We start from the raw sequence: 26,067 nt of genomic DNA on the forward strand, positions 1-26,067 counted from the left end.
CCAGGGACAAATTACAGCAGCAGACAGCAATCTGGACCAGTGTCTGAGTGATAGGAATGATCTAGGAAATATGGCTGTGCCAGCTTGGTTACAGCCTCCTAGTCAAACACCTCATTGATGGTTTTGCTTTTGGACAGCCTCAACTATGGCTTTCTTGTCATCCCTTTCCCAGAAATGAGAGCTTCTAAATCTGGAGCTCTGCCTTTCTTTATCTCTTTTGAGAACTTTTATCCATCATATTGACTCTTTAAAAATCTCATGTTGCCTCATTCAGCTCCTCCTGAGTGATTTTCTAACTCTGGGTCTATGAAGGATAAGGATTTAACTTTTGCTTTGTATATGTTTACACCTCTTCAGAAAATAGCGGACATATAGCAGTTATACAATGCTATTTGTTTTATTCACTCATCATCCTGGGATTTGCTTATATACTCCATAAATGTCTCTATGTACCCTAGGGAGTGCTGAGCATAAAATTACAATTGATGAAGGCAGTAGGATGTCTCAGTTTGAAGGTGTTTGTGATCTGCTATTGCAGAAGTTCTTTAATTACTATCATTGAACTACATTTGCATTTTAATTAATTAAATATATTTAATTAATAACAATATGTATATCTGCTGTTAGAAAGCATATATAATATCCTTATCTGTCATAAATACCCAGTGTTCTTGTTATGATCACCATCTGTAGGATATACATGTCTCTATGCCTTATAAACCATCATTTTTAATTATAACTCTTTTTTAAATGCCAAAATAAGAAACAATTTATTATAGAGAGAAGAAAAATTTCTCATCCAAAATATAGAAATTTGTACAACTTTGCCACAATCAATATACACGAACTGCACATATTTACACCAGTTCATAATTTACTAAATAAAAGATGACTAACAAAGTTCACAAAATAGATGGCAGTTTGTGGAAAAAGACTCTTACCCAATCGAGTACAAGGAAAGTTACAAACCAGATCTCCACTTTCTAAAAATAAGAAGTTTACTCACTCAGTCTTAGAAAACTACAAGCGAATGTACAGAGAGCTGGCTGATGCTGACAACCATAGTTAAGACAGTGTCTTTTTTTAAGGGTCTTTTAAAAACCTGTTCTCATGGTAGATTCTGGTCACTTGCTACTCTCAAAGCCAAAAACACAAGGTCCAACCATTTCTCCCAGGTCATGCATACTAAGTGTCTTTATGTACATTTATACGTTTTAAGTGCTAGGTAAAAGTCTCTGTGTAATATTTCCAGTACTACCACGCTTAAACATTGAGCTTTCCTATTGAGCTGCCAAAAAAATTTATACAAGGTGAGCAGAGTATTAAAGAGGTCTCTAGTCTTCATCTAATAACATGGAAAACTGTGGTTGAGAAATTTCTAGAAAGTATAATGAATTTCAATAACGAAGTTACATGTAACATTTAACTTCATTGCATATCTGTTTCTGACGAATTGTCAATAGTTATGATCACAAAGTGCTACCAAAGAAGCTGAATCTCTGCTACTGGACTGATCTGCTCATCACTCACTAGAAGGCTCAGGTATCAAGAACGCACGTCCTTGAGTATTTCTCTTCCATGAAAGCTTAGACTGATAACATGGACCTGTACTTCACATCCTAGGAAGGGAGAACCCTGATTTCCCTTCATGCTCTTTCCTGCTGTCTGAGAAGACTCTGGGTTTCTTCTCTTTACATATGTCCCAGAGGCTTCTTCTAGGAAGATTATAGGCTTCCTTGACAATAGTATCAGGAGCTGGGTATTGTTGTTTCTCTTTACATCATCAAATAACCTGGGCCAAGTAGAGCCACCTTTTTGAGAACATGATGTCTTCTCTTAAGTTTAGCTTTTTACTCTCGGAGATAGAAAGGTACATTATCCACTCTTAGGGAAAAGGTGATACAGTGAGTGATGTCAGAAAGGAAGTTGGAAGGGAAAAAAATTATCCAAGACAGAGAGGAAGTCAGAAAGCAAATGAGGATCTAGAACACAGTAAGAGAGAGACAAGTTATATATTGGTTTTTCTATGTGGACTGAAGAAATCATGAAGTACTTAGAGAGGACATGAACATAGCAGCTGATAAAATGATGCTGTGTAACAATCTATCACCAGGTGAAGGACATACAATGATAAATGGTTAGATCTAGCTTGTAAGCAGGGATCATACCATCTAGGCTGAGCCTGATATGCTGGCAGGCTTCAATCATATTTTGACTGGGGTTATTCATGTATCTATAAGTTGTCATTGTTTTTCACGTCTCATCTTTTTCTGAGGCTGGCAGATTTTGTATTAGACCAGTGTCTCTTTCGAAGTAATATGAGAGAACAAGAGAAGGAATTCTAGCTACACCAATTTCTTTGAGTCTCTGCTTTTAGCATACTCACTGTCCTATAACATGCTTACTCACCTGTCACATTGTCCTGCATCCAGGCCATAGTAAGTTTCAGAAACTCTAGGAAAGGTATACACGTGGTGAATATGGGCATGGGCAAAATTATTATACAATTCTACTAAAAGATTATTCACCATTATATAAACTCTGACCTTATTTACAAAAAATATTAATGATTTTAATGATGGAAATCACAGCACTATCAGAACTATGATAGCAGTTCCTAGGGTTTAAAAATTCAGAATATAACACTGTAACCACCAGTCACACAGCAAAGAGACAAATATTACATTTTGAAAATTTTCATAGTCCAACCATTTCTATCTGCTTGTGTCACAGGGGAAATTGATGACAGAGTAAATGGCAGTAGAAAGACCCACGAACCTAAATTCTAGTCTATTCTCTCCTGGACTATATGTTGCACTTAATTGGTGGGCAGAAGGAAGGCCCCATTTTACGTGTTGTTACCTAAAGGTTAACATGATACACTATGACTACATAATAATTCTGTATTTTATGTAGTTCGCTCCACTTTGAATTCCCTCTGTCTCACTACAGATTATGGAGACAATTCACAAAGAGGAAGATGCAAATGTTCTCCTGGAAACCATGGTGCTGAGAAACAGAGGTGTGATATAGAACTTACAAATTCGATATTAGTCTGTAACTCAATCTGACCATGAGGAAAGCTGACCCAGCTGGGGCCAGCCTATGCATGCAAAGAGTCAAGCTGCAGGCAGGAATAATCCCCCTTTTATATAGCACTGGTGAGACCGCACCTGGAAAACAGGCTTTTGCTCCACGCCTTGGTACCCAGGCCATGTGGATGGAGAGAAGAAAACTGTATGATTCATTCATAGCTGGAGGAAATGATCTGGGGGTGGGGATTAAAGTGCATAATGAGTTCCCCCCTGTAAAGGGACCCCCTAATGGCCTAGAGGCTCCACTGGCTGGACCATTGTGTTCAGATGTTTGGGTTCTTAAAGTGAGAGACCTTGCAATATCTGGCTCAATGACTCAGTCCATCTCTGGTCCTTTGTCACCCACTCAGTTTCTTCAGCTTCCTTGGACATATAGTTGGGTTTTCTATTACTGTGATAAACATAATGACCAAACTTGAGTTGGGGGAGGAAAGATTTTATTTCAGTTTGTAGTTTTCAAGTTACAGTTCTTCACTGAAGGATGTCAGGTTAGGAACCCAAGGCAGGAATCCAGAGACAGGAACTGAAAGGAAGGCCATGGAGGAATAGGTGCACTAGTCTGCTTCTCATGGCTTGTTCACCCGGCTTTCTTATACACTCCAGGGTCACCTCCTCAGCAGTAGTCCTACCCATAATGGGCTTGTTCCTCCCACATCATTCACTGAGAATGTATCCCACAGTCTTTCTTATAGGACAATCTTAGAGAGGCATTGTCTCAGTTGTGGTTCCTCCTTCTCCTGTAAGTGTGGCTCATATCAAATTGACAAAACACTAACCAGTCCAGGACTCCTTTAGGGGTTCCAGAAGTCTTCGATCCCTTTAATCTTTTCTGTCTACATCTCTTTTCAGACTTGTAGTGAACATGGCCTGGACAGCTGGCACAATCAGGGCCTCCTCCATGGCTCTCGATTTATGGATACCTCTTGTTCCTTCTGGTCTCTGCATTAGCGAGCTGCTCAGTTTCTTGCTAGGGAATCAGAAGTGGTCTGGACTTTGTATTCTGTTCATTATACCTGCGGCATACTTGCATATTCCATGTATCAAGGTCATCTATCAAGGGAATACAAAGCAGTTGTCAGCTCTGTTCTGGGCTTATATATGCTTACCCATCTGCCTAGGATTTACTACTATTTGCTCTATCTTAACTATAGGCAGTAGGAAGGGGGATGGGTCAGGGTAGAGCTATTCACCATGGTTTTGAGAAAACCCTTGGCTTCTCTGAGCCTCATTGTATTAAATAAGGATGCCAAGGTCTTTCCAGTGAGAATATTTGGGGAAAGACAAGAATTTGGGAAGAGAACAGAGGTAGGGAAACTGGGAGGAGTTAAAGTCAGAAGTAGGGGATAAATAAGATCAAAATACAGTAGATATGTATGAAATATTCCCTGCATCCAAAATTAGTGCTACACAAATGTTCATGGATAGAGTGTGATCAGCCTGTCAGGGACCACACCTTGAAGAAATCAATGCCATCAGCTTCTTAGCCACGGATGAGGCATGTACACATGCACACGAGAGTGCATGTGTGTGTGTGTGTGTTTGTGTGTGTGCATGTATGCACATACACCTTGTGTAAGTAACTTTCTTAGTCTAGTTTCTCCTCACCTTAGCTATTTTCTGTCCCCCGTATTTATTCCCACCCACATCAAGCTTCTTTAGTTTCTATGTCTGGAATTAACTAAGCCCCTTTCCACCTCAGGAGCTAGCACATCATTTCTCACACCTAACATATCTCATAACTGGACCTTCACATACATTTTAAGTCTCACCTTAAAAGAAACATCTCAATAGCTTTACAAATGACTTTGATCTTACCTACAGCTCAGATTTGTACTCTCTCCTAAAATGCTTCACTCTCTAGCTTTAAAATGGGCTCTTGCTTTGCAAGTATGTAGGTATGCACATATATACACAGTTATGTAGTTTAGTTTCATCCATTTCTTCCAGTAGATTAAGCACAGGATTTGTACAGTTCTCTGTATCTCATACATTGTATAACTCAGAACACAAAGTGAACACTTAGGAATTAATTGCAGATTAATATATTCATGACTAAGTGGTATTTTAGGCATTGGTTTAAAAAAAATTCCATAGGGAGATGTTAATGTGGCCTAAAGTTTTAGTGGTGTCTCCCTGGCATCTTTCAAACCTTAAAATGCAAGATAATTGGGATTCTTGACCTCATTACAAGAAATTATTTTGGAGTTAGGCAAAACTAGGACAGGGCAGGGCAAATGACCTGTTCAGAATCATGCAAGAAAAGCACTGGGGATTTGGGTGAGAGCCAGGTTCTAGCCACAGGGAAGCCAGATCCTCAAATTCAGTCTCTGACATAGGCCCCTAGGGAACAACTTTGCATTACAACCCCACTGTGACCCACTCACCCAAGATGGGACAAAGAGAGAAAGGCTCAGGACAAGTCTGAGGGTTTCCAGGCCACTGTGCTTAAAGTTTGGCTGAGGGCCCCCGCTTCCCTCTGCTATTGTCCCTTGGGCTCATGGCCTTAAATCAAGTTCTCAAGCCTTTCTTCTGCTCCAAATGAGCTGGTGGCTTTTAATTGTATTTTTCCACTCAGAGTCTTTGAAATCCATCTCGCTTTGCTTTTGTGGCTTTTGCATGACCTTTGATGTTCCCTTGGCACATTTCTGTTACTGGAGGGAAACAGGGATTTTTTGATTTGTTAGAGAGATTGGAGTCTGAGTTTTGGACCTCAGGCCTGTAAGCTTTCCGTTAAAAGCAGAGAGATGACTAATAACTATTTGGTGTGTAATGATGGCTTAGCAGTATTTAGCACTGATTTAGGCTCTCTGGCTCTATTACCTAGGATATTTTCCTGACTTAAACATTCTTCAGTTCTTTAGCCAGCAGCTGTCTACATTTTTTTAAGTCCCCCAACCTCCAGAAATTATGATTTCACATTTCTAATACTCCTCTCAGTGTCCAATCAAAAAGGCCTCTTTGGGCTGCCTTATAGCATGTGTCCTTAATAAGTGACTTCAGCCCAGATGACAAGTAGAAAATACAAACAAAGAATAAAGCCCGAGTTTTCTGCAGAACAGCTTGTACCCGTATGTCAAACTTGATCCCTAATCCTTGGTTGTATGTAAAGTCGGTATGAGAAGGGAGATAAGGTAGGGAGAGAGATAAAAAGGAAGCACAGAATCTGACCACTTTCTTCACTTTCTCCTCATGAGTCCCTCCCAGCTACATCCCCTTGAGCCTCTTACATGTGCCCCCGCTTCAAGTTGATAGCATTTTCAATTAAGAAAAAAAAGATAATGAAAATGAGGCCATGGACTTGAAAGAGAGCAAAGGAATGCATGGGAGGAGTCAGGGGAAGAAAAGGAAAGTGGGGGTGATGAGGTAATTACATTCTAATTTTTAAAAATAGAAAAAGAAAGGACAGCCTTTAACAGAGTGAGAATGTATAATTCAGGCTCTTAGCCTGAGCAGCTGCTGGATTCTCTTCTCTTGTGTAGAAGGGCACAATTTATCAAGAACTTAAGGTAATTATCCCCTTTAGATTATATTTTAAATTACTGCATTAGCATTGCAATCATTTATTAACTTAGACATGTGGGCAAAGTGGATTTGTGCATGTGAAGAGAACAAAAGTACAGTTATTGCATTCCATGGTGTGTGTGTGTGTGTGTGTGTGTGTGTGCGTGCGTGCGTGTGTGTGTGCGTGCGTGTATGTGTGTGAGTGCGTGCGTGCGTGTGTGTGTGTGTGTGTGCAAAGTTTCTGATTTGGAAAGGCTGCCAGAAATGTGTGCACACTTGTACACTTATAATTAAAAATCTTGAGTTTATAATAGTAAGAATGAGGTCATTTTAATTCCATAATCTTTGTCATTGCCAAAGAAATTAGCTGACTGCATCTGCTCATTGAATTCTCTTTACACAGAAGAGGAAGAATATATACACAGACGCCTTGAAAGACTCTTCAGTTCCTCATAGTCACAGCACTGATCTTTTTGCTCTCTGCCCTAACTTTTACTGATGATACCAATGGAGGATTTTTTTCAGGGAAAAAGGAAGATGAAATTTGAGTTCTCAGACTATGAATAATTTGATCTGTGAATGAAGCATTGGGTATGTTGAAATTCAAATTGATCTCATCTTGATTCATAGTTTCTTACCTTTGTGAACGGAGGCTTTCATGGACAGATTAATTTAAAAAGTGAGAATGATAACTGGAAGCTCTCCTGGCGACCTTGGCATCTATCACTGTGTGATGGGTTTGTGTTCATAGAAAATTACAAGGCCTGATTCTTACAATCCATGCATGAGTTATGGGACTTTCAATTTTGTGTCATCAGATATAGTAGAAGATGACTTTACAGGATAATGGGCTTCAGTTGTATGGGTAAACAAAACAAAACAAAAAAACAAACAAGAAGAAGAAAAAAGTAGTAGTAGTAGTAATAGTAGTCGTAGTAGTAGTAGTAGTAGTAGTAGTAGTAGTAGTAGTAGTAGTAGTAGTATAGAAGTTTAGATTATGTTGAAGTTCTCATTCTCTCTTCAAACTTTTCTTCAAGTTCTCATATTCTTAGATTCTCTTTCATATCTAAGCTCAGTTTCTCGGTATTGACTTGTATCTATTACCTGTGTGAAAGTTCACAGTAATTCCATGCCCACATCAATTTTTATTTTTGGGCAGCCCTAGGAGAAATCTATCTCTCCCTTTTATCTAACTCCTACCAGACCAGAGGATCATGTCTCTGTTGTTGAGTTGTCAGTTTATCCAGATCATGTGTTTATCTGAGGCTCCAAGTTCTTCACCAACCTACATAGAGTGAGGTAAGGGAGAAATGGTCCATGCAAAAATCTGGGCAGCTGTTTCTGGAGGATATAGATATCAATGGCACTGAGACAAAGCCATCAGATTCTCAGATGCTTACCAGGGTTCTAAACTATTGAGGCAAGCTATCCAAATGATTTTTTGTTTGGCTTTCATTAGAAATTTCTCCTCCGCTCTCAAAATAGACTTTGTGGAATCAGAGCATAGGACCCCTCCTTCAGATAATATAAACACAGAGAAAGTTAATGTGCCAAGCACAAGAGATTTCCCTAAGAGAGGTTAGATGTAGAGAGGCATGCCATACATATAAGACTCTGAGGACCATGTATCACCAATGCTCTTCTAGGTGTTGTTGATGGTCATCACAGCCTTGGTGATGGAAAAATTGAAGAAAAGAGAAGGAGCTTTTCATGCAATGACTGAACTGTCCCCAGGTAGGAGGAAAACCCTGACTTTATGTTCTCCCTTAAAGATCCACATTCATGAGTAGTAATTACACTTGACTCAAAATAGGCAAGACCTGTAAAGAAAGAAACTCAACTTTCTTTTTGATTTTTTTATCCAAGTGAAATTAAACATTAAACAAATATAAATCACTTTCTTAACAGCACGCAACCCAGGAGAAGCCCAGAGGGAATCAAAGCCATAAAATTTATGACTCGACATTTCTAAAAATGGATCGCTGTCTCTTGGAGTTCTTCTGAAGCACATGTGTATGAATAAGTGAGTGCCTGGCATCCAGCAAGATCAGCTATATTCTGAGGTCTCCCATGTTCTTTCATGACCTTGGATATTCTCATAAACATTTCAGTGCTGGAGGAAAGGTTAGAAACTCAGACCTCTGTGTTTGTGCTCCTGTTCTGCCTTAGATTAACTTAAATATTGTTTGTAGATGTTACAGATAAATCGCCTCAACTGTGAGCCTGCCTGGTTGGTTAAAAGGATGCTGTTTATTTCTCTAAGGAAGTTGCCCAGCTGGGTAAGAGAGCTGTTGGACCATTGCCTCACTGCACACAAATTTCCTACTTATTTCAAGACTCAACTTCAGAGAGTGCACTTAACTGATTTGCCTGGCTGTCATCTGTCATGTTCTCTTGGACTCAAGTGTCACAATGGCAGAGAACTTGTCATCTCTTTCCTCTCCAATTCCTCTAGTGCCTAGAATGGTGCCAGCCATCTGCAGCTGCTCCATCAAGGGAGACTGAAGTCAACACTAAAGAGTGATTGGTAAGTTAGAAAAGTGTAAGAGGTTCTCAGGCTTCAAGTGTATGAGTGTGTACTAGATGAATGACAGAGAACAGTTGATCCCTGTGTCCATTCAGGCAAAGAAAACAATGAAAAGAGATTTATGTAAAACTGTTGGAATGCAGGCAAGCCATTAGGGAGGATGTACAGGCAATCATGGTTAAATTTCTGAAATACTTTTGGTTGTAGAGAGAGCATTATTTTTCAGTACCACAACTGTCAATTATTAGCAGTATGCCTTTGAAGAGAGTCATGTACCTCCTCACTTTGTACACTTGTGCTTGGAGACAACCACTGATCTAGAAGTTGTTGTAATCCCATAATGTGTGATGAACATAGGGCAATGTACATACATAGCTGCTTTACACGACTCTCATCTTCTTTTTTTTTACCTTAGTATTTAATTAACCATTTTAAAGAAAACACATAAAATAGTATTCCATTATGAGACCATCCTACACTGTGAAGTTTTGGACCAACACAGCATAAAGAAAGAAAGAGATGGGGGAAAGAATGAAGAACCACTATGAAACTTGGGTTGATAAGAGTTTGGAATAAGAGTGGATGTTACAGCTACAGAGAAAGAAAAGACAATGTTGTTTTTAAAGATGGCATGTCCTGCAGGGAGAAATGGTTATTTTATTTTGTAGGGACCTCAAAAGAACAAGCTGTGCCGAGGAAAGGATGCATCGTCTCACGTATGACATCAAAGTCCCTTACAGTCATTGTATTATTGAGGAGCCCCATCTTAACCCAAGTTTTAGAAGACTTCCTTTTCCTGAGTGCTTGAGGTTGTACCACAATGATTTTGATAGCTGTCTGTGCATCAGAATCACCCAAAATTATTCTTTAATGCACACCTTTCTGTATTCTACCATTAATTCAGTGATCAGGGGTATAACCTTGGCATCTGCCTTTATTAAATAAATTCTAACAATAATAAGTATAACAAGAGAGAGCTAGATGAAGAGGGAATGAGAAATGGGAGGACAAACATTAACAAAGAACCTTTTTATCACCCCAATGGTAATTTGCCTGCCAAAAAGATCATTGTAGGCCAATCATGGAGGTACAATGCCTCATAAAAATGCCTCAGTTTCTGAGTTGGGAGGGAACAAGGGGGGAGGGATATCTTGCCCAGTCTTTTGGTTGGCATAGAAGATAGACATATTTGTTTTGGCCATCTGTGGGCTTCAATGCAAACAGACTTTAACAGTTACTAGCTTAACACTGAGAGAGAGAGAGAGAGAGAGAGAGAGAGAGAGAGAGAGAGAGAGAGAGAGAGAGAGAGAGAGAGATGTTTCTCCCCACAGAGTGGGGATTGGTGTGCTTATTTCATGGATAAGGAAGCTGAAATTCAGGTTTCTTCACTGCTTTAGGTAATCCAACAAGAAAAAGCCAGAGTTCCCATTCTGCTCCCCTCAACTTTTCATCTTCTCTCTTTTTTTCCACTTCTCAACTCACTTCAATACTTGATTTTGATTGTCAATTTGACCAATCTGGGAGTCATGTAGGAAATCATCGAAGCAAACATCTGAGTATGACAATGTCTCCAGAAATTATGCATTCGCTAATCTAATGAATAGGTTCATTCCTTGATGGGTTCATAATGTGGAGGTATTATTTTTGGAGGCTATAGAAATTTTAGGAAGTGCAGCCTAGCTGGGGGTAAGTATATCGCTGGAGGAAGGCAGATCTTTGGGGTATGTTATCTTGGTACTTCTCCTGTTCTTTATGTTTTTGTGAACTGTTCTTTCCCATCACTCTCTCCTATCTATGATTGACTAAACTCTCTGAAACCACATACTTTATCTTTCAAATTGTTTGTGTCACATATTTGGTCACAGAAATACAAAAGGAGGTAATTTGCATATCATCTGCATTTTGCACTGTGAAAATATTTTAAAATGGAATTTGTGTGTTCTATTTAGCCTCCAATTTATATACAACACAATACTCCATACATGATAACTGCTTCTCTAATGTGTAGTTTTTTTTAAGCATTTAAATAGTTATTCTACTTATTAGAGTGAAACTTCCAAGCACATAATGATTATCATTTTATGTTTCTTAGATTGTAATTGAGTTAATTAATTATAAATTTGCCTGACTAACATCACAGGACCATCAAATTTGGGGGAATTGAATTTAAATTGAATCTGTGCCACAAATTACTGTGAAACATACATAATAATGTAAATAACAATATATAACATAATAACACACATATATACATATCTATATCTATATGTATGGATGTGTATTTTGTGCATGTGTGCTCTATACTCTATTGATTCCTTTTCTTAAAACTTTTATTAACTTATTGCAAACCTAGTGAGGACCTCGCCTCTGAGACTCACTAAACATGGCAATTTCCAAGACCCATAAGATTGCCTTTTCTGCGAAGGATATGAGAATCTGGAGTTCTACAGTCAATCCCAGTCTGAAAGTTGTTATCCTTATTAAGTATGCCTTGTACTGTAGACACTCCAGCTGCATAAGTCAAGATCATTCTGCTGGTTTCAATGCATGCCTGGTACCTATGAGTGAAACAAAGCACAGAAGGATTCAATAGCTTGCTCATTGCTCAGGCATATCATGCAGCTAAGATGTGGATTTTTCTGAATCCCATGTAGCCTGTACTATTTCTGGACAGAGAACTGGAATTATACTTTATCAAGCTTTACAGATCACTTCTGACTGTTTAGAATTAGTATCATGCACATATGTTTATCTATATGATAGTTATATCAATCTTTTGAAAGGATTTCCCTCAATGAAATGTGTCCTGAGTGAGATCTTAAAAATTTCTATTTACCTACTAATAATATACTGTTGGGGTAGACCTGGTTCCTGATATTCTCTGAAGTGGGTGTCATTCTTCTTATATATGCAAATAACTTTGTCCAAATCAACTCAAAATTATTATCTGACATTTAGGTCCTATAGACTAAGGGTTATAAACTGTAAGGCAAGCTAAACATTTCTCAACAAAAAATTTATGTTAGCACTTTGAAAATAAGTATTGATTATATACATTGACTTAATATTTTAAAAGGTTGATTTTCTTGAAGTTTCTCTATCTTGAAACTGTTGACAATTTGATTGTAAATTCCTTGTATAGAAAATTCACACTATAGGATTCTCGGCGGATGCCTATTGATATTGACAAATACCTCCTTGGAGTTGAGAGTTGGAGTAAAAAAGCATAGGGAAGAGAATATTTAGGCAAATGTTTACTAAAGGATAATTTTGGGAAATGTTTTGGGGATTTGATTTGTTTAGTTGTGAAAGGTTTGTAGTGGAACCCATATTATACCATTAGCAAGAGCTCTAGAACCCAACTCTAGTGCTGTATTCTTGGCATAAGGCAAGAGGAGAAAATATATTAGTTATAATATTACATTCTTGAGTATCAGTCAGCTTTTAGAGGTGTTAAAGTGAGTCCTATTGCTCATAACCTCTCTGTGGATATATTTCAAAATTTTAATCCTTTTAACAAAACAATCTGTCCTTACAAAGGTTGTTTAAAGCCTACATATATTGGGGAATGAATAAAGAGATAAATCATTAATTTAAAATTATTGCACTTCAAACATAAACCTCTAGTTTAGTTTAACCATAAAATACAGAACATACTTATAGCTTGATGTAATCTTTCTTTTGGCTAGCCATTCCTTAAGAGGAAGTGCAGACAGTAATCTTCATAATTTTCTAGAAAAATTTCTGTACTCGTGTGATTATATATATATATATATATATATGTGTGTGTGTGTGTGTGTGTGTGTGTGTGTATGTGTGTGTGTACATATGTTCTATAAAATGAACCTTGAGTGCAAATTGCTTTCTTATGCTTCAAAATATTAAGAGTTAAGTGAACAAAACTATATTTACTTGTTTTAGAATGAGAAGTGTGTCTGGCTGCCTTCAGAACTCAGACACAAGCCATTTGTATGATGATGTGTGCTTTATAGTCTTCAGTTTCCTGAATAATAAAACGAGATGATTCAAATCTGGGCATGGTTGATCATGCCTATAATGTCAGTGTGAGGAAATAGAGGCAGGGAGATTACAATGTGAAGTCTACTTGAGTTACATCCTCAGTTCAATCCTATCATGAGCTATGTAGCAAGAGACGTTGTCTAAGAAATAGAAACAACAACTCACAGTTGAAGAAGACAGGAGATAATATAATAAAATCATATCTAAAATACCATCTTAATTCTAACATTATACCATTTCAAAGTTGTAGGTTCAAAAAAGTCTTACTCCATTTATACAACACTATCATTAACCTTTGCAAAGGCATGGCCAATCTAACCCAGCTTTAGACATATTTACTTTTCAGTATTTTTTACACGTATCCTGACAGTTAGGTTTTGTTGTCTTTTTTAATTTACTTGTTGTAGAAAAATTATAGTTCAAGCCTTAGTTTGATAAATAGTTCTAAAATATCTGGCAGTATAACACAAGTGACCAGAAAACCAAAGTAGCATAAAGGAACCTGTGTGGCTTGGTGCAGAAGTCTGATAGACAATTAGGATCCCAGTCTGAGTTTTTAGCAGGAAACCAGGCCCTGAAGTGCTTATGTCTGACTTGCAGACAGCTGCTAGCCCCTAGAAACACCTTTCTGGAACTAACCCGTGGGAGCTAAAAGATGATGTTGACTAATAACCCTACTGCTTTTATTTGGGAGTAAACCTTATAAAACATATATTTCCTGGGTTTGGTGGTCCCTCTGTAACCAATAATGCAGAAACTGCTTCTTCCTCAAGGGGTGAAAAGCACAGGCCTATTAAAAACAGAGGAAGAATGGGAAAGAAAGGGAATTAAGGATTTTAATCTCTCAGAAGAATGCTCAGTGATGAAGGCTTAGAAGACATGACTTTGGTTTTCTGGGTGTACAGAAAGAATAACATGTTAGGTCAATTGTTATAAAATGTATTATATAAACTAGATTACAGTAAGAGCGCATTATATTTTAATGTCATGAATTAGAACTCTAAAATGAGCCAGGAGAACTAGAAAAACACTCTCAAATGTTTATACTGTAGGAAAATGTATCTGGGTGACCTAAATGTCTGCTAATGTCCCATCATGCTTAGGTATATTGGAGTCCTATAATTCTCAATTCAGATTTACCTTTAGTTTATAGGATGTACACCAACATTTAGATTACAGAGAACAAGACTTGGTTAGGTTCCATTTAAAAAAATAAAAAAAAATGCTGGTTGAGCAATAAACATTACAGGGAGAAAGTTAACAGAAGTGATAAGGCATAATTTATTTCAGCCAAGAGGATTTTAATAATTTGTGCTCTTCAGGAGGGGTATGGAGACAAATGACCTCAGTTTACTCAGGACATTCTAGGGCAAAGATTAACATGTAATTTGAGGTTCGGAGAAACTCTGGGGATACCATACCAGATGTCTCTATTAACAACAGTCTGAGTTGATATCCTGAGTTCTAGCATTAGAGATGCTCAAGTGGCATTGGATGAACCATTTCTAAGTAGTATGTTGGATATGATTAGGCTTGACCAAGGAAAATGATCCTATTACCCCTAACCATACAAGCAAGGCCAAGATATTGAATAGCACAGGAAAATGATCTGTGGTATGTCAAACCTCACTGCTAATTTCTCTGGATTTATAGATCCTACTATTGTTGACTCTGCACATCTAGAACTTGAGTGACTTGTTTCTTCTAGGAAGTTCTCTAATCTATTGTGTGAATGAGTTTCTGCAATAGAAGATAATTAAGATAATATTGTAGACAAAGACTGACACGCAGCCCATTACAATCAGAAAAGCAAATGATCTGAAACTAGATCTGTGATTCAACTCTAAGATGAATACTAATTATGTTCATAGAGTTTGATTACTCTATTTGGTCACTAGTCTACTCATCTCCGCAGTGAGGAAAATCATGTTGGGAGGATTATTGAGAGGGTCATACAAGCTGAAATAACTCAAGTGTTATTTTCATCATAGTTCTCTTATCACAATCCTCCCTGTCATCTGAGAAACTGACCAGTCTGGTACTACTCTTAAACACTGAATAACTGTATACCTATTATGTTATACAAAGGACACAGCACTTAAAAGTTGGCCACATCTATGCACATGCCCACACTCAAACATGCACACCCACACACCTACATGCACATGCTCTCCCACACACATTCACACATAAACACATCCATACACTCACACACACAGAACCACTTACTCTAATAGCACCTACTCCAATACTCCTTGGATTCACTATCAACCTTGTCTAGGGGATAAGATCATGGAGGAGACCACAAAGATGGCACAGTTGCTTCTTATAATCTATTATCAGGGATTATCTAGGAACTATCCTAGAACTTCGTCATTGTGTTAAACCATATTCAGGAATCTGTCACTGGAGCACAGTGTGTGCTCAGCATCCTTTGAAGGACCCATCGCAGAATGGACCAAATCACAGTGAAGTGTGATACTCTTATATGGTGGTTGTGGGTTCCTGCCTTAAGATTCTTACTGATACTTTGAAAATTGAGTGTGATCTTAATTTTATTCAAGTCAACCACTAACTCCAAGTTGTACCCCATATTTACAGCTATCTAATATCATCCTAGTGTTGGAGGTTAGCTCCTGATACCATTCTAGCCTGCTTCACATTTCGATATCCCATATGCAACCAGGAAGCGTCTTGAGAAGACTTTGAATTTCTATATCATCGGTGTTCAATTGATTATGTGTCTACAATGGATCCAGCATTAGCCAGCATTACATTTAGAGCATAAATCAACTGACTAAATGGTCCATACATACAAGTCTTATTTTCATTTCTCTTAGTTTTCCCAAGGGAAAATTTTTCCTCAACTTTGTATGCCATTGTACAATGTGTAATTATTTTAACTGTTGCCTTAAGTTTGGTTAGAAACTTTGATTTCATCTGATAAAATCAGCTACTATTTTTCTTCTATCATATTCATCAACTTTTCTCCATATGATATTCATTAAATATAAAATTTTTGTTGGACAACAGGCTAAAAAAAAAGCCAAACAAGTATTGAGTAGGGGACTATGGAATAACAATTGGTGAACTGAGTTGTAAAAATTGCTTTTTCCCCTCCAGTTTCAATTTGGATGAAGTAAATCAACAGGATTCATATAGGACTAGATCCAGAACTCACTGCAGCTACAAAATCTGAAGATGCTTAAGTTCCTTATTTAAAGAGTATAGTGTTTCTTTCTATGCTACATAATATTCAATATCCCTGTCTATTTTAAATAATCTTTACATTTCCCCAAATACCTATGATGATGTACATAATATATAAATGGACATTTACTATAGAATTTATGGACTAATAGCAATAACTAAGGTCTGTGCAGTTTTAATATAGATTCTTTTTTCCCTTTAATCTCCATAGATTTAGAGTTCTCAGTGACAAGTGGCCAACTACAGTTTAACAGTATCAGAAATCCCCATTTCAAAAACAATGAAATAGGATGAAGAAATAATATTTCTCCTCAAAACAGAACATTTCCTGGGTTGAGTAATTTAATGATTCTACTGTGAAAGTGAAGTTTTCCATGTAGACATTGTATAGGATGTTCTCCAAGATTGTGAAGATGACTCCTACAGAATCACACTCAGATTTCTAAGAAACTCCTTAATTGAGTGAAGTTCTATACTAAACTAGAATAACACTTCCCCCATATATATATATATATATATATATATATATATATATATACACTAATTGGGAGATTAAAGAGGCCATCTTATACTCATTATTCTATTGTTAAGTTTGAAAAAATCACAGAAGTCCTATTGTATGTCATTTCTCTGAAGATAATGCTATCCTATGTCCACTCTTTTTAAAATTAATTAATTAACTAATTTATTCATTCATTTTACACCCCAATATCAAACCCCTCTCCTCCCAATTCCCCCTCACACAGATCTCCCAGGTTTATTCTTAATCAGTGTTGTCAGAGAAATGAATGCCTATGACTGGCCTGGGTGAAAATATGTACACTGTCCAAGCAAAATTCTATTTCAATTGGCAAGAAAGAGGGATGCTGTGTGCATTAATTTAGCAAAACAGCACTGTTGGCCACATCATCAATACCAGATTTCATCCTCCCTGGTCTTGACACTTAATCTGGCCTTGTTTTATAGTTCTCTCATTTCTTTTTTCCACTTGATCCAGCATTCCTTCTCCTAGCTATACTTCCTAACTTGAACTCTTTAGGTTGGCCTGACCCAGTCTGCAGGGACACGAGCCATAAAAAATAGTCAAATAGAGTATTACATACTGAGACAGATAGGATTATGGGATTTATGAGAATTTCTTGGTAGTGTTAAGATGATAAGACCTTGCCATAAATAAAGTAAGCCGAGGTCTATAAGAAGAGTTCAATTCCATTTGAGATACCCCATCCCAGAGTTCTCAGCAAAGTGGGATCTGTCTGAATTTGACAGTTGTGAATTGGTGTTTGAAATCAACCTGAAGGGTTCCATAGAAGCATATCAAGGGCCCCCAAGAAGAGGGTGGATGTCAGCAGGAGGGCTCCTGTGTTCTTTTCTCCAATCCAGTGTCATGTTTTTCCCAGAATAGCTCTGCTTTACCTCTTACATCATTTGATTTCCTTACAGCACTTTTTTAAAATAAAAGACTTTAGAGGAAATCATTCTTGATCTCAATTTGTCTTTGAGACAACAAACAAAACTGAGGCCAGATGACAATCATTTGGAGTCTCTCTTTCCTTCTGAATCAACCCTGTTCAGAGTAGATTGTATGTTCCTATTCCCAAGCACTGACTCAATAAAACACCTTTAATCTTCTGTTCAAACTCATAAAACTGTGACCCACGTTGAGTTTTGTTCCACGCCTCTATATGTAGGACTTCTTTTAACAGAAAACAATCCTCCTAAAGGAAGAGCAAACATCCTTTGCTGGTGAGCTTCTGCAGGTTGATTTTCAACTCAGTTCTTTCCCAGCATCTTTCCTGGGCTGTGATGTTAGGTTTTTAAGGACAACTTGACCACAAATTAGAATCAACTAATCTGGGATCCACAGCTGAGAAAATGTCCTGGTTGCCTTAATTAATGTGGGAAGACCCACCCCAAATATGGGCAGCTCTTTCTGTTAACAGCCCAGAAAATAATAATGACAGAAGGGAGAAGGTCTTTAGAGTCCTCCTCTCTCCTCTCTCCTGTTCTCTTTTTCTCCCCTTCCCCCACTCCCTCCTTCCCTTTCTCTCCCCTCACTCCCCCTTCTCCCTGTTGGTTTTATTCTTCTGAAAAGCCCTAACTAAAAACCAAGTTCCTTTTGTAGGATAGACGTGTTTAAACACTGTTACTGAATTTTCCTGGGCTTTTATAGAAGTTGACATAGGTTTGAGGCTGCCTTTTCTATTGCTAATGGATAACTGACAGTAATTTTGCATATCAGTAGTGTTTCTTCTAGTACCTCAAGCTTATTTTACAGCAGGAGGATTTCAACTCTCAGAAGCCCACCCCTTGGATTTTAAAGGCTGAGCACATTTTTTTTTTATGATTGAAATCATTCCTATGACTACATTCACCTCTTTAAATATGGTAAATATCTTGCCCGCAGAATCTGTGGAATTGTTGTCTCTTGAGGCATATGACGATTTGGCCCTCAAAAAGATGATTGTTGTGTTGGTGAGAGGATGGATGGGATGACCTGGAAGGTCTAGTACAGCTCTCATTTTGATGATGTGATTCTTACCAGATGGGAGCAACGGTGAATCAGACATCTATCGGTGGTACCCCTGTGCTTTTCATCCTAAGTTTATTCTACTGGTATCTGTATATTTTCTTTGGCTGCGTTCTGCATTTGTGATGCTCAGCATGTGTACCACAAAAGCTCTTTGTCTCTCACAGGAAGCAGGCTGCAAAGGCCTTGTGCAAAGATGGAGCAAATCATACGTCTGCATCTACATTTCTGTGTTTGTGTGGAAACCCTGCGATCTTTCATAGATTGTGGCTTTTAGTGAATTTTATTTATTTGAATATGGCTAAAGACATGACTTCTTGATGTTATGCTGTCATGTCTGTGTCTCAGGAAAAATAATAAACCACAGTACAATATCATACCATGTATGGGTTTTACTTAATAAGAGAGGAGAGTAGTTATTAAACAGTAACTTAAAGATACTTGGCTAGTCACTAGGTAAATATACCTTACTTGGAGATTTGGATCTTTTATATCTTTAGCAATTAAGTTTTTGGCCTTATATATTACTTGAAAATGTGCACCATTTTTTCGCTGCTTCTTTTTGCATCTACTCACATTATATTGGGAAAAAGTGTCAAACAGAAAAAAGTCTGTTGGTGATACAAGTTCAGGAATTTCTTTGCAGTGAATTGTTAGGGGATTATCAGTGCCCATCAGCCCATCTCCTTTGTGTGTTCTTCTATGAAGCAACCATGAAGGCTGTCTGCAGAATTTCTCTAAAGGGAAAAATGTAGAAAATTTTCATAATTTCAGTATTTTCTACACATAAAAACAGCCTATGCATTTATTATTCTGTCTGTCTTATTCCAATAGGGCCCGATGCTTTATGATTGTAAATAGGATAATTTCATTTTTTAAAACCTAACATAAGTATTCTTTCATTTGATCTCCACTCATCTTTTCTAGTTTTTTTATATGTTGACTTTTACTGTTAACTGTGCAATCAGAACTTCTAAAAGCATGTATGGTTCATGAACAATTTCTGAAGCATCTCTAAGGTTTAGTGTACCTTCCTTTTTTTTTTTTTTTTTTTTTTGTTTTAGATTTCACACCGAAGTCCCCTGCCATGTGAGTTCCTCCTGCCTCTCAAATCACACAGGCTGTTCGCTTGCTATTCAGTCTTCCAATCTTTTCTATAGTCTTCATCATAGACATGCTCCTGAGCAGATAGGGCTTTTTTGATCAAACAGAAAAAAATGGAATTCCAAGCAATTGCAATGCAGCACATGCCTTCTATGATGGATGAAATGTGGTATGCTTCATAAGATGCTGTGCTGATCTCCTTTTGTGGCTTAGGCAAATGTGATAAGTTTTCCTCAGCAGCTGATCATGCTTACATTTCTAACACGTTTCCGCATTAGTCTCATGTATCCCTCCACAGTTTCCTACCACCCAGTCACCCCAGCTTCAGATGGAAGACTGTCACAGACAACTCCAGCGTCCTTTAAATGTACCCAACCCTGCAACCCTTAAGCCAGCTTACTCTGTATCATCTATTCTTTTTCATAGAACCACAGTGAGGGTACTCCCTTGCCTTTGGAATAACCCCAGTGCTTCTCTGTGTTACTCTGAGTACCAGCCATGGTTTTCTTCTGGGACCTCTGAACAGTAGAATTGTGCCATCCTATGAGGACTCTGTGGCTGCACTAACCATAAAAGGAGGCGACCACCAGAAAGAAGCTTTCAGTGCTGGGATGCAGAGGGACCTCAGCCTTTACCTCCTTGCTGTGGAAAAGCAGCTGGCCATACTGGACACGATATATGAGATGCACGCGCTGGAATCTGACGAGGTGGTGTGACAGCCACAGGACAGCACCTCCTAACTTCAGGGAATAAAGTCTGTAAAGTGTAAAAAAAAAAAAAAGAAAAGAAAATCATTTTCTGGTTTGTTTCTCTTAACCTGTGTACCACTGTCCCCATACCTTACTGAACGTGAGGGTAACATGTTTAAAACAAGCAGAGATGTTTATTGCAAGCTCTAGAAATCAGAGAGTAATCCTGAACTACAATGTAGTTAGGAAGGTGTGGCAAGTTCTGATTGGAGGAGGGAGAATGGTAGAGGATAGAGGAATTATCTATATGACGGGTCTGATAGTATTGCCATGTGACAGGTTCGAAGGACTGTTCTGTTCGCTTCTATATTGTTGTGATACAATACTGACCAAAAGCAACTTGGGGTAGTAAAGGGTATTTCATCTTACAGGCCATACCATATTGCTGACGGAGTCCACATCAGTCCAGTCCTGACTGGAGGCAGGAATCTGGAGGCCAGAATTTAAGGAAAGACTGTTTCTGTAAAATTATAAAAAAATGGCTACCTTTTACCTCACACTAGGTCTGGTGCCCCAAGATATCTGGTAGATATCTTCATCTCAGTCAGCAAAGCCTCTCACCCACTTTGCTCTTTCCCATATCACATTGCCAATGGCTTCTCTCTGAGCCTGGAAACAATCTCTCTACCCATCAAGTTCCCAAGGCTGGTTGCCACCATGTCAAACACACACATCTCAATTCTGTGGCGGCCCAGTGTCTCCACCACAAACTCTCTTAAACTTAAATTGCCATATGAAAGAACACACAACACAATAACATCTGATCCAATTAATAAGATATAATTTCCCCCCTAAACACACAAAACCCTGTACACAGTCATCCCTTATGAATATACATAACAACTTGTAAATGTGCAGAGAGGAATCTTAACATCAGTCTCCATTTTCTCTCCACTGCTTCTCCTGCCTCCTCCAGTGTCCTCCTCTTCCCTCAAGCTTTTCTCCTGCCCATCCTTCCTTCTAGTCCAGTGACAGACCTCATTCTATCTTGTACCTGCCTTCACCTGTATGTCATCATGCTACAAGAGACCATAGAGGAAATGTGCGTATTGGCTTGCTCAGTTAACTATTATTCTGCACAGGCCAGTCTGCCTAGGGATGGTGCTTCTCACAGCAGTTTAGGCCCTCTTAAATCCATTAGAAAATAAGGTCATGCCTCCCAGATGTTCTCACAAGTCAATTTGTTGAAGGCAGTTTTTCAACTGAGGTTACTTCTTCACAGATGACTATGTTTGTATCAAGGCGACAAAAATTGACTGTGAAAAGACTCAAGAGAACTTCACAGTATTAAAAGTGAATATTATATGAAAGAGGATTGTAGGCTAATCAGGCAGGGACTAGTGCCGGCTCATTTAATGTTAATGGTAATGTTTAAAATATGTTTTTATTTACATATTTGTCCCTTTCAGTAGATTTAAACTATCTCTTCCTTTAAGACTGTATTTTTATTTTTATTATGTGGATATGTGTGGGTGTGTCCAAGTGAGTTCAGGTGCCTATATAGTTCATAAATGGCCATCTTACTGCCTGGAACTGGAGTTATTGGTAGTTTGAGCTGCTTAAAGTGAGTGCTGTAAACCAAATCTGGGTTTTCTGAAAGAGCATTATGTGCTTTTAATCCATCTTTCTAATCCTGGGCTTGAACTCTCCTTTAAAAGGTAATCTTCTCTGCTTTTTATCTGTACCTTCCAAATTTAACAGATACATCTTTTGAGGTGGGAGTTAAGGAGTTTATAAATAGAGTTTATTCAAATAGATGGATAGTCTTCTTCTCAATGGTATCAGTTAAAATGCAGAACTAAAAATTTTAAGACCACGGAAAATGGATTGGCTTAAGTCTTGTAATAGTAAGTTTAGTTAGAAATTTAGAAGAACATGTTAACTCATACTCTTATTATGATATGATTTTTAATAATTTCTTCAGCATAACATGTATATAATAAAAATAGCTCGGTGTGATACTTTTTGGTGAAAATATATATTAAATGCAAACCATTTAAATATATCAAATATAGCAATAACTGCTAAATTTAGGCACTTAAAAATTAGTTTCCTTAAAAACTAATCATCTTCAAAAAATGGTGCTGGTGTAATTGGCAGTCTACATGCAGAAGAATGCAAATTAATACATATTTATCACCATGTACAAAGTTTAAGTCCAAGTGAATCAAGGACCTCCACATAAAACCAGATACACTGAATCTAAGAGAAGAGAAAATGGGGAACAACCTTGAACACATCGTCACAGGGGAACATTTCCTGAACAGAACACCAGAGGGTCATGCTCTAAGATCAACAATCAACAAATGGGACCTTATTAAACTGAAAAGCTGGGTAAGTCAAGGACACTGTCAATAAGACAAAATGGCAGCCTACAGATTAGGAAAAGATCTTCACTAAGGCTACATCCTATAGGGGGCTAATTTCCAAAATATTTAAAGAAAAAAGAACTCAACAAGTTAAATTCCAAAAAATAAAACCCCAAACAACAACAACAACAACAACCAAACAAACACTCCCCCCAATAATGCAATTAAAAAATGGGGTAGAGAGGTAAACAAAAAAATCTCAGCAGAGGAATATTGAATGGCAGAGACACACTTAAAGAAATGTTCAATAACTTTAGCCACAGGGAACTGCAAATCAAAGCACCCCTGAGTTTCTACCTTATACCAATTAGAATGGCTAAGATCAAAAACTCGAGTGACAGTTCATGCTGGTGAGGATGTGGAGAAAGGCTAACACTCCTCCACTGTTGGTGGGATGACAAGCTGGTACAATCACTCTCGACATCAATCTGTTGTTTTCTCAGAAAATTAGAAGTAGTTCTACCTAAAGGCCTAGTAATACCGTTCCTGGGCATATACCCAAAAGTTGTCCCAACATACCATAAGGGCACTTGCTCCATTATGTTCATAGCAGTCTTATTTATAACACTCAGAAGCTGGAAATGACCCAGATGTTCCTCAACCGAAGAATGAATACAGAAAATGTGGTTAGAATTCACAATAGAATACCATTCGGCTATTTAAAATGAGGACATTACGACTTTTGCAGGTAAACAGATGGAACTAGAAAATATCCTGTGTGAGGTAACCAAGATCCAAAAGGATATGCATGATATATCCTCACTCATACGGATACTAGCCAAAACATACAGAATACCTATGATACAATTCACACACCGTAGGAAACTTAACAAGAATGAAGGCCCAAGTGCGGATACTTTAATGCCACTTAGAAAGGGGAACAAAATAATCATGAAACGCAGAGGGAAAGAGAAACCTGGGTAGGAAAGGAGAAAAGTAGGGAGAAAGGCAGTTGTATCAGATATGGGAGGACAAAGGAGAGAAGCCCAGAAAGCCAAGAGAATGAATGGAAATATGTAGCAATGTGGAGTGTGTCATGGGGAAACCTCTAGAAAGTCCCAGAGAACAGGGATGTCAGAGATTCCCAGGACTCAGTGGGGATGATGTTAATCAAAATGCCCAACAATGGGGAGATGGAACTTGAAGATACAACTTTCAGTAGGTAGACATGGTCCCCCAGTTGAGGCATGGGCCCACCCACCAATCTTCAAAATTTTTGACTCAGAATTTTTCCTGTCTAAAGAAATGCAGGGAGAAAAATGGAGCAGAGACTGAAGGAAAGGCTACCCAATGACTGGCTGAACTTGGAATCCATTCCATGTGTTGGCACCAGACCCTGAGAATTTTACTGACGCCATGTTGTGCTTTGAGACAGGAGCCTATAACGGCTATCTTCTGAGAGGCTCTACTAGCAGCTGACTGAGACAGATGCAGAAACTTATAGCCATCCATTGGACTGAGTTTGGGGAGCCCTGTGGAAGAGTTATGAAAAGGACTGAAGGAGCTGAAAGGGATGGCAACCCCATAGGAAGAACAATCAAGTAATCCAGACTCCTTAGACCTCCCAGAGACTAAACCATCAACCAAAGAACATACATATGTATGTATATACATATGAATATATATATTCAGAGGACTGCCTTATCTGGCCTCAATTGGAAAAGATGTACTTAACCCTATAGAAACTAGATGCTGTAGTAATGGGGGATGCTGGAAAGGGTGAGGTGGGGGGTTAAATGGGTAGATGAGGAAGCAGCCTTTCAGAAGCAAAGGAAAAGATGGGGTGATGAACTTGGGCTGGGGAACAAGGAAGGGGGGCAAAATTTAGAATGAAAATAAAGTAATTTAATAATGAATAATTAGTTTCCTTATCTTATTCTTTTTGCCTCTTACATATCCTTGGGATATTCATAAAAGTTTCTTCTAATTAAATGCACTCTTTAACAATTTTATACATATAACCACGATGGTTGTTTAAAATGTATTTATCATGAAATGTACTGAAATGTAGATAGAAATGCTTATGCCAACAATGTAACTCCCCACAGCCTTCTGGGAGTGAATAAAAATTCAGAGTCCTTACCTGAGTTTAGCAAAAAGGGTTATTATCTGGTTAACTATTTCTATTATACTTGCTATTATGCTCTAATTTCTTGACTTATTTGGTTTATTTGATTGCAAATTTCTCTGTTGTAGAGGTTTGAATAAGTAGGACTCCCATAAGCTCATATATTTGGGTGCCTAGTCACCAGGGAGTGGAACTCTTTGAAAAGATTAGAAGGATTGGGAGGTATGACTTTTTTGGAAGAAGTGTGTCACTGGGGTGGGGAGCTTTGAGGTTTCAAAAACCCATTAAAGCCTAGTCTTTCTTGGCCTGATGCTTGCATATCTCTTAGCTGTTTATTTCCATGTGCCCTGCCGTGATGATAATGGACTGGTAATGGGAGTGGTAATCTCAAGAGAAGATCCCACTTAGCTAAAGATTCCAATTTATGAAAAGGACGTAAATAAAAGCATAAGCAGTGAAGAAAACCATCAACAATGAACTTGAAGGGGGTGGGGCAAATTCCAGTCTAAGCAAGCAGTGGAACTTTGAAAGTTTTGCTAAGTAGTTCTCGATTTAGGGTCAAAGATACAAGAAAAGCATTGTAGAACCCTGGCCCCTACCCATGCATAAAGAAAGGTTAGATGTGTAGTAGAAATATCCCTTCTACAGAGAGGTCATTACATGAAGCTGTGAAAGTAAAGCCTGAATTGTACTAGAAATTCCAAGAGGTTGGATATGCCAGAGTCATGGAATACCTGCTAAGGAGAGTAGCAGACTGTTGGATCCAGAGGAAACATTTCCCAAATTGTGACAGTTAGGCAAAAGCCAGCATTCCTTAGGAACTTGTGAAGTCAATTTCAATTCCACTCTATCAAAAGGACTTATTTCCGTTATCATTGGTAGAAGGGACAAATG

General features: G+C 38.1%; 1 long non-coding RNA gene across 3 annotated transcripts in view; it reads left to right on the forward strand.

Moving 5' to 3' along the window:
* Positions 1–20,778, forward strand: part of LOC102550787 (uncharacterized) — an 80,751-nt gene extending 59,973 nt beyond the window's left edge. Inside the window, exons 2-7 of one of the 3 annotated variants that reach the window (XR_005493316.2) lie at positions 2,953–3,022; positions 7,000–7,187; positions 8,243–8,330; positions 8,505–8,720; positions 8,860–9,123; positions 20,414–20,778. This is a non-coding gene — a long non-coding RNA (uncharacterized LOC102550787). The other 2 variants (XR_010057549.1, XR_010057548.1) reach the window with 2 other exon arrangements.
* Positions 20,779–26,067: the final 5,289 nt, after the last annotated feature.

The sequence above is a fragment of the Rattus norvegicus genome, chromosome 14 (assembly GCF_036323735.1).
Source record: "Rattus norvegicus strain BN/NHsdMcwi chromosome 14, GRCr8, whole genome shotgun sequence".
Lineage (NCBI taxonomy): Eukaryota > Metazoa > Chordata > Mammalia > Rodentia > Muridae > Rattus > Rattus norvegicus.